The following is a 12,713-nucleotide window of genomic DNA, read 5'->3' as shown; positions in this document are numbered from 1 at the left end:
CAAGATCCTATCCAAGTTTGGAATAATGCCATCGGTTCCACTTATCCGAAATTTAAAAAAAAAAACAGTGAAATATTTGAGTACTATCGCTACATCAACGCCATCCGAAAGACTGTTTTCAAAAGCTGGCTCTCCTCTTTACCAGCAAAGAAATAGATTGAAAGGTTCTTCTCTATCAAAATTACTTTTCCTTGAGTCAGTGGATAAAAAATATAGGAATTTGTAATAATTTGATCTTCTGTTTCTTAATAAATTTCGAACGATTTTACTGTATTTATGTTATTTTTAGTTGTGTATCTTTTTGATCTTATTTGTGTTTTATATATACATTTTCAGTTTGTTTAAACTATATTTTATTTTTTTCTGTTTACTTTAAAATTTAATTTATTTTTTTTTTTAATTTTATTTATGTGATTATTAATGCAAAAATCGTCGATGTTAGCCAACATCGATGTTTAGCTTTCGACAAATATCGAACATCGATGTTGGGCTTTCGATTATGACATCGATGTCAACATCGATGTTTTTCTAACATCGATCATCCCTATTTGAAGGTAATGATCCCTATCTTCGCCTTTAAAAAATAAATCAGCTTCTTTATCAGCGCATCGGATTAAATATTATATAAGTTTTTCAATTTAAGGAAACGGATTCAGATGTATGTATGTACATTTATATCTACATTTCTATGAAGACAATCACACAATTGGTTCTAAAGCAATGTTTAAACTTTTAATCTTTCATAGCGGTAACTTAAGGGGGTAGTATGGTATTTTTTTTTTTTCATTTTTTTTGTTTTTTTTTTTTAATTATTCTATAACATCTTAAGATTATTGTGTGAAAGTTTGAAGTGCATTAGAGTAAAATTGACAAAGACACAAAGGATTAAGTATCTACCTCTCCAACCGGATTTCACGCTGCCGAAATCTTTAAACGCGTTTTTCTCACACTTGCCTTTTTTACGGTCGGTGTCCACTGTAGATTCATATCTACTGCACCGATTCTTTTCAAATTTGGTTTCTTTCACGAGGTACTTTACTTTATTATTATTCACGAGGTAATGACGTCGAGTTTTTTTTTTTTTTAATTTTGTCATATTTTAAAACAACAAAGTTTTCAAGTTTTTTTTATGAAAAATCGGTGTTTTGACTTCAAAGCGCTTTAAAAAATTAAAAAAAAAAAAAAAAAAAAATTCGACGTTGTTACCTGCGAAACTTTATTAGCTGATGAAATCAATTTGGTTTTTTGATTTTAGTTGATCCAGTAATGAGTTCTGAGGGACACCGCAATAAAACTTTTTTATGAGACGTCCGCGAAGATTCGCTTCCACCAACTCATTTCTTCATAAAAATCAATGAAAATTTCACACAATATTCTTTAAATATGACTTTATAATGAAGTAATTGTAAAATTTTGAATAAATCAACTGTGTCGACAAAAAAAATTTCGAAAAATATGCTTGTTTTACACCGAATTAACCATACTACCCCCTTAATCTATCTTTATAAAGGTTAGGTTTGGTTGTAGCGATTATCCGTTATGAGGCACACGCAGACTCATAGCCAATTGTAGTGACATATGGGGAACTTGTCCTGATCTTTATAAAAGTTGTATACAAGAATTATAGTTTTCTATGAATAAGTAAAATTTATTAAACTTAACCCCTTGCACCCGAACAGCGCCTCTCCGGCGCCAACCTATTTTTAATGTACCTTAAACTGTGCTCGCGTTGTAAATTGTTTTTCGAGGTGTGAGATGAGTCCGATATATATCAGATGGTGGACACTTAGATCTGTTTTAAATCAATGATCAGTTTTAATTAAGTTTAGCTAATCATAGCCGGTAAGTCTGTAGGAGTTCTAGCTTTCGTAATATACAAGTAGAACTCAATTAGTATGTACAGAATTGAGAGGTGTGTCCAATATCAGACCCTTAACCGGCTCTCAATGATTTTGAAGGAGTCAACTGATTTGCTGATGCAACCGGAGTTATGACAATGGCTTGTTTACATAAGAGGTCGACAAAAACTGAGTTTGTGTTGGTGATATGCAAGCAAAGAAATGAACACAACCTGCACTTACGTTACTTTGTTGTCGTCTGAACAACGACTGATTGGACTACTGTGTGAATACGTGTGAAATGACAAGACAGAATTCTTCTGAAGAATCCCCGATGACGTGGCAGCCGAAGTCAGTCTCAGAATTTTGCTTGCTTTGTAACCTATCTCACTTGGAGCTCAATTTTTTTAAAATAGGTTATACACCCGATAGGGAGAATAATCGTAGTAGCCTACTTTGCTCTCAACGAATTTGACAGAAGCGCTTTGTGTGCCACGTCGCACTTGTGCAATTTATTTGTGTGTTGCTTATGTAATTTTCCTTCTTCTTGCATTCCTGTTCGCTTTTTCACACCACTCTCATCCAAGTGCACTGATGTGACGTTACGTACTCTCTGATGAACGCAATCTTGTTTCTATCATTCTTAATATACACCACTGTCGCCAAATGGCATGGAGGGTGTTTCCGTTAGATATGGTCTAAGGCATGATAGTTCTGGGAGATCATACGGAAATATTTAAGGATTTTTGAAGCTTCATAATCTTATCTTTAATATTATTTATCAAATGATAGAGATAAATCTTCTATTTCTGCCCTCAGCAGGCAAACAAGACGAACCTTCGATAGCTTTTCTATCAAACAAATTAGAAAAACTCGATCAATCAATCAGAGGATGTACGCGGCGATCGCTTTTATATATATGTACATACACATAGTAGAAAAAGTCTGCGTTCACCTATGCAAATATTCTTTGCATTAGAAAAAGTTCAAAACAATAAATATTTCAGAAAATTTTTTAATGAGTTTTATTTAGTTCACTTAAACGTAACTATCACACATATTTCGCTACCAATAACAAAATCAAATTTAAAATGAGATCACATAAAATTAAAAAGGCCATTCAAACTAAACGGAAAAAGTTTGCGTTCACTTCAATAATAATAAAATAAAAGGCTTAAGATCATAGAAATGTTTTAAAATTAACAGCTAGTTGGATATCCACGCCTTTTTATGACTTCTAGAAGGCGTCTTTTCATTGATTCAACTAGTTTGGCTGTTATTTCTGGACTTATGGCTTCCCATTCCTCTTTAAGCGCGTTCTTAAGCATTTCCTTGCTAGTTATTGTACGCTCTCGTATTTTTTTTTTTCTAGAACGTCCCATAAGTGCTCAATGGGGTTAAGGTCAGGTGATTGTTGGGGTGTGCGAAGTTGTTTTGGAACATTATACAACAACCACAACCTAACAATCTCTGCTGTGTGTTTCGGGTCGTTGTCCTATTGGAAAACAAATCTTTCACCGAGTCCCAGTTTGATTGCACTTTCTCTCAAATTCGTTTTTAAAATATCGAGATAATCATGTCTGTTCATTATCGACTCAATAAACTGTATATTTCCAACGCCCGAACTTGCCATACACCCCCATATCATGGCACCTCCTCCCCCATGCTTTACCGTAGGTACCAGATTTTGCTTTCCAAGTGCCGTTCCGTTTTTCCTCCAAATAATTTTACGACCTTTTATCCCGAAAATGCAAAACTTGCTTTCATCTGAAAAAATCACACTATTCCAAAACTCAGGTGGCTTGTTTACGTATTCCTTGGCGAAAGCCATCCGCTTAAGTCGATTTACTCGCGATATGAAGGGTTCTTTTCGGTCCACTCTGCCGTGAAATCCGATTCTTTTTAGAATTTTTCTTACTGTATCTGGATGTACTTTCTTTTGGTATTTTACTTCTATGTCTTTTGAAATTTGGCTTGCTGTTAGTCGCGGATTAGACTTCACAAGAATAGTTATGTTACGTTCTTCTCTTTCCGTCAGTTTTTTTGGACGCCCAGAACGAGGCTTAGAATCCAAACAATTCGTTTGCTTGAAGTTTTTTATCACTCTTTGGACCGAGGAGTATTGCCTCCAAGCAATTTCGCGATTTCCCGATAGCTCTTACTATTTTGCCACAAACTTACAATGATTTTCCTTTCACCAATATCTATTTCTTTTCGCCTTTGGTCCATAGCAACAAAAAAAGGATTTCTAATATCAATTTTTCCCTCTTTAGATTTGTTCTTAACCGCGTCAACTACATGAATGATTTAAAATTAAATTTAACGTAATTGCCATGCAAATAATCGTCACTATTCGAAATGAACGCACACTTTTTCTGCTCAGCCTATTTAAGTAACTGTACTACAATCCCGTTATCTGAACACGACGCAGCTCAAACTCCAAAAAATGTTGTTCATACCCTCTACGAATAATTTTCTTTGAAATAAGTGAAAAGAAATAACTGAGAGTTTTAAGATAAACACGTTAAATTATTTTAATACTTTATAACAGTGGGTGAACGCAGACTATTTCTACCATGTGTATATTATAAACATAAAATTTGCAGCACCCAATAGCAAAAGCAAGTGATGTTGCGTGTTTGTTTGTATCCACGGAGACCTGTGTATGTAGATTTTGACGCTCTATGACGCTCAAACTCAAATTGTTGGACAAACGAAAGTTTGTTATTTTGCATTATTCTGGATACGTTCCATAGAGAGTAAACAAACATAATTTATAGCACTAAAATCAGGAATCGCCGAAGGCGTTTCTTCTTAAGTGGCAGCACCTAAATATAATAATGGACGGTATTCGTTCGTATCTGTATGTACGCAAACCATTAAAATTTCACGATTCATCGTAATCTTTAGGTCGCGACTTGCTGGATAACAAGTATGGTACAATATAACGAGAAATTAATCATCTAATTTTGGTTTTGGATATTTTTTTTCTTGTTTTTTTTTTTAATAAAAAAATAATTTTGAGTGATGAAAATCTAGAAAAATTTGACCTTTACGTGCTCCATTGTTCATTTGTATACTGAAGCTGTCTGACGTACGATACCATTTGTAAAAATTATAAGATAGGTTGATTAATTCTGCACCACCTTGTTTAAACAACTCGAGAAAGCAAAAAAAAAAAAAACAGTCACAGATTTTGTTACAAAGAAAAGCCAATAGAAGCCGTTAATAATTGGAATAAAGGACACATGAGCTGGAAATATCTGACACATCTACTGATACGAGTAATAGCATTTTTGGTCCAGTCCGTAATAAACGTACACGCTTGTTACCTGATAACCCATGAATAGTGGCAAAATTAATTGTTTTTCTAATTTCAATTTCAATTTTTAAATGTTTTGTACTGATTGAACTTTTCATTGAACACTAATTTAAATTTTTTTTAATAAAACTTAATGGCTTTTGTGCTTCTTTTGCACGGCTTTTTGGAAAAATATTTATAGTTTTTTCATCTTACATGATTTTTTAAAGTTGTGTAAAGTAAATTTATTATAAAGGGTGGTTAAATTTCAATGGCCGATGTTGAATGTGAACCACATCTAAACGTCAATGACACCGTTGGACTTCTTTCTTTGGAGTTATTTCAAAGAAAAGGTATACGTTGATAAGCCAGCAACAATTCATGAGTTAAAGGATGAGATAATTCGGCACATTAACGGCATAGAACCTCAATTATGCCTCAATGTCATCGAAAATTTGTACGCCGAGGCTGCGGTGGCCTATTGGCCGATATTTTGTTGCATGCGTAATTGAGCCATACCAATATTATCGTAATAAAGAGAAATGATAATAATTTCCTAAAAAAATTGTATTTGATTCAAAATCAACACCGGCCCTTGAAGCCTAACCACCCTTTAGATAAGGAAGTATTTACATTTGGTGGCCTTTAGAGGTGTGCCGCCGAGGCCGCGGTGGCCCTTCGGCCAATATTTTGTTTTGTACGTAATTGAGTCACACCAATATTATTATAATAAAGAGAAATGACAATAACTTCCTAAAAAAATTGTATTTTATTCAAAATCAATAGCGGCCCTTGAAACTTAACCACCCTTTACTATGCGTCGCATATATTTTTTAAACGATTTTTTTGCACATTTTTCTAAGGAGCGCAGCTACCGTGAAAAAAAGTATAATGTATTTTATTATATTTACATGCATACATACATAATACATACTTGCAAAATAGATTTAGTTGACTTAAAGTAAAAAAGTTTATATAGGTATATATCCATTCTATCTATATATGTACAAACATATGTATGTATATATGCACATATTATTATTCTCAATTTAACACACATTTTTAGGTAGTATCATATATTTGCATGTGTAGATATATGCATATGTCAAAGAAGTTGCGGATATTCGCATTCGCAATCGCAATAATCAATACGGAGCTTTCACGAATGCGATTGTTGTGCAAGTTGTGATGTCACAAGAAATTGCGAGCACTAATTACTCAACCGGAATCTTCATTTCAGCTACTTAACACACTCGCAAGTGACAAGGTCTGAAATTAGTAAGACCACGTACAAAAAAGTTTTTCTTAATAATCTTATCATACAGCTAATTGCTTATTGAAAGCCATAATTACCAGAGCTGCTACCTTGACAAACATTGCCTGATATCAATTGTCAGTTTGCTAATTTTACAGTTACATTTTCCATGATAACTTAGTGGCGGCAACATCATTGATTTTTAATATGAGAGCAAAAATGGAGGTGTTTCTATTGAATTATTTATGATTATGTATTTGAATATGAAATAACACATCCCTAGAAAATGGCAATTTATTCGCCATATCCTCCTATTTAGACCCTCGCTATAAGCACAAATTTGTCATACCCCCTCACAGAGGAAGAGGTTAAATATGAAACATCCTTCCGTTATGAAGGAACGCCACAATAGCTGGAAGTGGGATGTACTGGCGCCTGCAGGGCTGGCCTGCTGACCTCGACTACCCGGACGATATTTGTCTCCTTCTGGCATGGCAACGCACCTCCAATCGGTACAGGAAGCCGCCGCTAAGGCTGGGCTCTCGTCTTTAAAACTAAAATGATGCGTACTAATACGCAAAATACGCATCGGTTCCTGATCGATGGTGCCCAGCTAGAGGAAGTACTATCGTTTTGCTATCTAGACAGTATCATCTTGGTGTCAGGTGACTCAACATCAAAACCCGCATTAGGAAAGCTCTAGCAACATTTGGCTCCCTACGTCCAGTCTGGAAAGCATCACAACGCGCAAAGCTGAGGAGCTTTGATTCTAATGTCAAATCATCCTTAGACTATGTCCGTAGAACGTGGAATGAGACAGCGGCCGAAATATATGCACTGCAATGTTTCACTAACCGATGCCTTCACAAAATCCTGAAAATTTTCTGGCCAAACAAAATCTCAAATGCAGATCTGTGGATAACAACTCAGAAAACGTCAATACTCATTGAGACTTGCAGAAGAAAATGTTGTTGGACACGTCCTTCCTAGACAATATGATGACTTAACAAGAGCCGCTATTGAGTGGAACCTTCAAGGCAGCCATAGACGAGGAAGGTCATCGAACACTTGGAGGCGACTGTTGGATTTGAAAGGAAGCGACGTGAATTTAACTTGGAATGAAGTTAAGAGAATGGCGCAAAACAGATCTGAATGGAAGGAATTTGTCATGGCCCTTTGTTCCTCCCTGGAACCATAGGAAATTATAATAATAATAATATGATACTTGTAGGGCGTTCTGCGGCTCGCACATTTATTTCGAGCATCCGGTTAAAGAAGTCACACAACAGCGAGCCACCTTGTCTGACTCCTCGTTTGGTATTAAATGGCCCGTAAAGGTCTTTCCTAATTCGGACGGCTTTAGTGCAAAATAATTATTATCGTACAATAAAGCATTAAAGAAAGTGGCTAACACGATCGAAAGAAGAAAAGGGATTATTGAACGAAATCAAAGAAGAAATTCAAACCCGATTCAGCGAAGAAATATCCATTTCTCCTTTATTGTTGACAAATCAGAAATGAAGAAAATATGTCTAGAAGATTTATTGAATACCCAGGAACCTCTTTTCGGATCCTTGGAGTTGATTAAAAGCTGATGAAGCGACAAAAAGTTATTTCAAGCGGCTATGACGTAAATACTTCACGTTAAATTTGATAGTTACGCGAAATGTACAGCGAAACTTTACAGCGTCCGGTTGGTTTGCCATTTCATAATGAATAGACTTACACCTGAACAACGTTTGCAAATCGTGCAAATTTATTACGAAAATAATGGTTCGGTTCGCGCGACGCATCACAAGAAAATTTTGTTCAGCGATGAAGCTCACTTTTGGTTGAATGGGTATGTCAATAAGCAAAATTGTCGCATTTGGAGTGAACATAATCCACAAGCCATTGCTGAGACGCCGTTACATCCTCAAAAAGTCACTGTTTGGTGTGCTCTATGGGCAGAGGGAATCATTGGTCCATATTTCTTTAAAAATGAAGCCGGCCATAATGTTACAGTCAATGGAGAGCGCTATAGAGCCATGATTAATGACTTTTTCGTGCCTGAATTGGACGATGTTGATGTGGACGACCTTTGGCTCCAACAAGACGGCCATACAGCCAACGCAACAATCGATTTATTGAAGGAAACTTTTGGTGAGCGCATTATCTCGCGCCGTGGACCTGTGGCGTGGCCTCCAAGATCGTGAGATATAACACCGCTGGACTATTTCTTGTGGGGCTATGTGAAGTCGCTTGTCTACACAGATAAGCCCGAGACGATTGACGTCTTGGAAGAGAATATTCGGCGCGTTATTGCTGACATATGGCCCCAATTGCTGCAAAAAGTGGTCGAAAATTGGGCCTCTCGGCTGGAATTTATTCGAGCCAGCCGCGGCGGCCACTTGCCCGAAATCATTTTTAAAACATAATGGCAAACCCTTATCTTTATAATAAACTAAATTCTTGGCCATAACATTAAATTATATACGTTTTATTTCATCTTGAAAACCTAACCTCTAAAAAAACACACTTTAGTTGCATTAAATTTGGCTGAAAAATCAGAACAACGATTGTTCGTGAGCTCGAACACCTTAAAGTAAATAAAGTTTTTGTTTCTGGCACTATTACTCGTTACAATAATACTGGTTGCATCGCGAAACGTCATGGAGGTGGTCATCAAAAGCTGGAACGTCACGTCAAATGTTTCAAAAAGTGAAGAAGCGACTTAAGCGAAATCCCCCACGAACTGCCAATCGAATGGTAAAAGAACTGAAAATATCTGACCGTAGCATCCGCCGCATACTGAAAAATGATCTCAAAATCAAGCCTTACAAGATCCAAAAGGCGCATGAACTCACACCTACGCAGCAACAAGTCAAATTTGAGAGAGCGAAGGAGTTGCTTCGCTAGGACGAAATCGGTCAATTTCCGAGCATTGTGTTTTCTGACGAGAAAATTTTTCAAATTGAGCAATTCGTAAACTCCCAAAACGATATGGTTTACTTGACCGACCATTCATAAGAGAATTTGAGTCATTCATTGGCCACCAGGAGGCAGCACCCGCCTCAGGTAATAGTTTCGGGCGCTGTAACCGCAGATGGGCGCTCTCCAATCATTTTCATCGAGCCTGGTGTCAAGATAAATGCGAAATATTATCGGGAAAGTATTCTGGAGGTCGCGTTGAAGCCGTGGGCACACAAACACTTCGGTGGCAGACCATGGACGTCTCAACAGGACTCGGCACTGTCTCACAAAGCTCGAGTGAACCAAGAATGGCTAAAAACAACGTTCCAAACTTCATAACGTCCACACAACGGCTCTCAAATTTACCAGACACGAATCCGATGGATTATTCTTTTTGGGAGAGCAAGCTCCGAACTAAAAGATTCAGCAGTCTCGAGGCGCTGAAGAAAGCCATTGTCCGCGAGTGGGCCAAAATACCTGAAAGTCACATTCGGCCAGCTTGCGATTCGTTTCTAGATCGTCTCAAGGCCAAAGTCAAGCAAAAGGTAGTCATATCGAGCAAAGTAAATTGATTCTTAATTTTGTTGAATTGAATAAAAGTAATTTTCTAAACTAAATTTTTGGTGTAAGCAATTAATACACTTCGAGTGCCGAAGTGCTGTATATACATATACACAGCCTTATATGACTAGCACCCATTGTTTCCAATAGATGCTAAAGTATTAATGAACGATGCCACGGTGATCACGAATTTGACCAATTGGACAGCTATCAAAAGCAGCAGCCGAGGTTGAAAATAAAATTTTCCGAAAATACCGCCTGGATTCTTCTCGAAAATTTTCTAGTGGGACGTAACGAAAATATCCTAAATAGGCTGTTGCTTACATCTGGCCCATTCTAGAGTTGCACCAGGGCAAAGCAAAGTAAAAAAAAGAAAAATAATTTTCTGTAGAGATAAAGAAAGTCTTAATTACAGGTTCACCTACAACGGCGAAGATAACGTAACGGCCAACGTACTAAATAAAAAAAATTTCAAATCATTAATTCATATCTCTTATATTAATAAATATCTAAAGTGAGGGTGAAATCGAAATATTGTTAATTTAAATGCGCTTTTTTATTTATTTTTTATTATTTTTGTGAAATATATTGCAATTATGATTCGTTAACGTCTTTTATAAATAAATATATTTGGAAAAGGCACGCAATAATTTTGACCGGTTTTCGGACTGAAATACTCCTATGTTGCAGCGCTCGTGAGTTCCTTAATTATCCAACAATTTGGCACTTTTTCTTTTGTAAATGTGTTTATTTTGTTCCATTTTCGTTGACGCTTTTTGTTATTACTTTTGTTAGGTAAGTCAATCCAAAAGCCACAAAGTAACATTTTACATATTTGTAACATTTGTGTGAGCAGCTGGAACAAGTTGTTAGTGTAAAAATTGTCCGTGCAATTCAAAACACGAAATAAAAATTTCATAGAAAATTGCTGGTAAGCAGTAGAGCGACGGAGTGCCAATTGCGTAAGGCTGCAATGCAGTGGAGCATGCGCATGCGCCGCATTGCATTAGCTGCAACCGAATGCAGTTGCATAAAGATCAACAACACACCGATGTGGGCATGAATGTTTGCGCGTGTGTAGGCATGCATGTGTTGGTATGTGTGTTGTACGTATTTGCGCGGTCTAACAGCTATGAATCCATACACACATTGGTATATGAAGTCCTGTGTAACTATTGTTGCATAAGAAAATAACTGCTTTCTGCAACATTACAAATCTATTTTTTTTTTTCAGTATGGCTGTCGCAATTTGGTTCACTGTGCGCACTAAATAAAATATTTCTCATTTAATTCTTTTCACTGGGATTATACGATTTTCTTATTTAAAAACAACACAGTTTTTATTTCACTATTTTTTTCTTTTTAAATACTTTTATAACACCTTAGCGAGACTGACATACAAGTTTTAAAATTAGTTAAGAAAATTGTAACTCTGCTTTTAACATTTTTAATAACTATTATAAGTTGCTCCTCCAATCTCCTTGTATAACAGTCCAAGTATTTTTTAATTTTCATGCTTTTATCCACCATCCACTGCTACATACCTCTATTTTCTATTCGTTACTTTAAAAGCTGAAATGTGATAGTTGTTGTTGTTACTAATGATGTCGTTCGCTTTAAGAACTTAAAATCCCACTGAGTTGAATTATAGTTAATTAGTTTAGCTTTGCACTATCCTTTTTATCAAACAAATACAAGTAAATCGCCCGCAAATCAAAACTAACGAAACAACTGTCTAGCCCGACTGCCAAGCGCGGAATGAACTGTGGCTACTGAGCAAGCGCTGCGATGGTAGCAAACCTGCGCAGTAGAAAAGCACCAAAGCAGCGGAATTATTCGGCAGTAGTGCGGCAGCCTCACCAGACATGTTAAGCTAAGACCTACCTAGCGACCAAAAAGCACAAATATACAATCGTACTAATTTATGTTTACCAACTTACAAGCATACATACATGCAGATATATGTACGTACATTCACCAAAGCGTTACAACAAATCAAAGCTGTGATAATCAAATACTTCGTTATTCGGAATGTGTACGGCAGCCTACTCGGTGTGATTTGACATCGTACAAGTAGACGAGAGGCAACTACCCATCCTTTAAAGGCTCTAAGTTGATATAAAAATATACATATGTATGTGTGTGTATAAATAAAAATAAATATATGTATGTAATATATATGCGTAAAATGTGACTTTAGTGTTAAGGTGTTAAGAAATTGAGAAATTAAGAAGGAACTATTCTAAAGCTATGAAAAAAATGTTGGATCAGCAAATAAGGGAGAACAACTTAGTTAATTTCCCACCGCATCAACTTTAATTTGCCTACCAACAAAGCAAATCTACTGAGACTGTAATACACAGTCTTGTAACTTATATTGAGAAAGCTATTGAATCAAAACATATCGCACATAACAGGAGCTGGCAATGTCCTATCTGAATAGGTTGGATTATATCGATGCTGGAATCCAGAAGGATCAGTACAGAAGTAAGAGGAAGAATAAAGTCTGTCAAGGTTGCCCGCAAGGGGGAGTACCCTCTCCTGTTCTGTGGACACTATTAATAGACGAACTTCTCCACGAACTGAACAATCTAGGATGCCATTCTTCAAGTATCCTTAGAAGGGGAGTACCTTAGTTTTAACCACAACAAACCGCTCACTTGGAACTCTCATCTTGAGAAAGTTGCTGCAAAAGCCACAAGGGCGTTCTATGCCTGCACAAGGTGTTTTGGAAAACATGTGGTCTTAACCCCAGAATGACTTATTGGACATTCACTACACTTGTTAAACCTATAGTCACTTACGT

At 36.4% G+C, this 12,713-nt stretch overlaps 1 protein-coding gene across 1 annotated transcript in view; it reads right to left on the bottom strand.

The window, feature by feature from the left end:
• Window positions 1–11,692, bottom strand: part of LOC129241242 (alpha-tocopherol transfer protein-like) — a 49,886-nt gene extending 38,194 nt beyond the window's left edge. The window contains exon 1 of the mRNA XM_054877469.1: window positions 11,452–11,692. The gene's annotated coding sequence lies outside the window, so the exon portion shown is untranslated. The remainder of the gene's footprint in view (window positions 1–11,451) is intronic.
• Between the last annotated feature and the right edge of the window lie 1,021 nt (window positions 11,693–12,713).

This window comes from Anastrepha obliqua, chromosome 3 (genome assembly GCF_027943255.1).
Source record: "Anastrepha obliqua isolate idAnaObli1 chromosome 3, idAnaObli1_1.0, whole genome shotgun sequence".
Classification (NCBI taxonomy): Eukaryota; Metazoa; Arthropoda; class Insecta; order Diptera; family Tephritidae; genus Anastrepha; species Anastrepha obliqua.
This window is presented reverse-complemented; position numbering and strand designations above follow the sequence as displayed.